We start from the raw sequence: 663 nt of genomic DNA, 5'->3' as shown, positions 1-663 counted from the left end.
ACACAACATAATCCTATGTTTGTGCCAGTGTTTATGGGCAGATATCTGAAGCAGAAGGAAGAGACGTATACTTTAGTTTGCATGCGTTTTGTATTTTACAGTATTTTGGATGCCAGCAAGCAGTATACTTTCTCAGGATTTATTCGTTTTGTCTGTGCTGATGCTCAAACAGATTTCAGAATACCCACCGAATGATGGTTATTACTCATGAAGAGAAAAGGTCAAAAACATGATCAAATAAATCTGGTCTTGTTTCTTAACATTGGTTTTATCACCACTTCATATTTTAAAATGTTCTTATGACATACGTTATAGAGGAGGCTGATTATGTTGGCGTCAGGACACAGCGCAAACTAGTTTCAGTGGAGCCTGGAAGTAATGGTGATGGATGCTTCAGGGAAATGGCAGAGAGACCCGCTGTCCAAAGTAAGGAATGCTAGTGGTATTAATCTAGGCTGCATATAGCCCAGGACAGCATGCAACGTGTATATTCTGAGAACGCATGTAAATCTCAGGGGGGTGGGCATAGCGTCTGGCACAGAGGCACTTAGGAAATGCACGCTGAACTACTCGAACACATGACCTAGTGACTGGTAAGCCTTTTCAGGAACTATTGTGACAATGTGACTTAGTGGTTTTATAAATGGAAGCCGGACAAGCATC

This window comes from Trichechus manatus, unplaced genomic scaffold, assembly GCF_000243295.1.
Source record: "Trichechus manatus latirostris isolate Lorelei unplaced genomic scaffold, TriManLat1.0 scaffold00008, whole genome shotgun sequence".
In the NCBI taxonomy this organism is placed as follows: Eukaryota; Metazoa; Chordata; class Mammalia; order Sirenia; family Trichechidae; genus Trichechus; species Trichechus manatus.
This window is presented reverse-complemented; position numbering follows the sequence as displayed.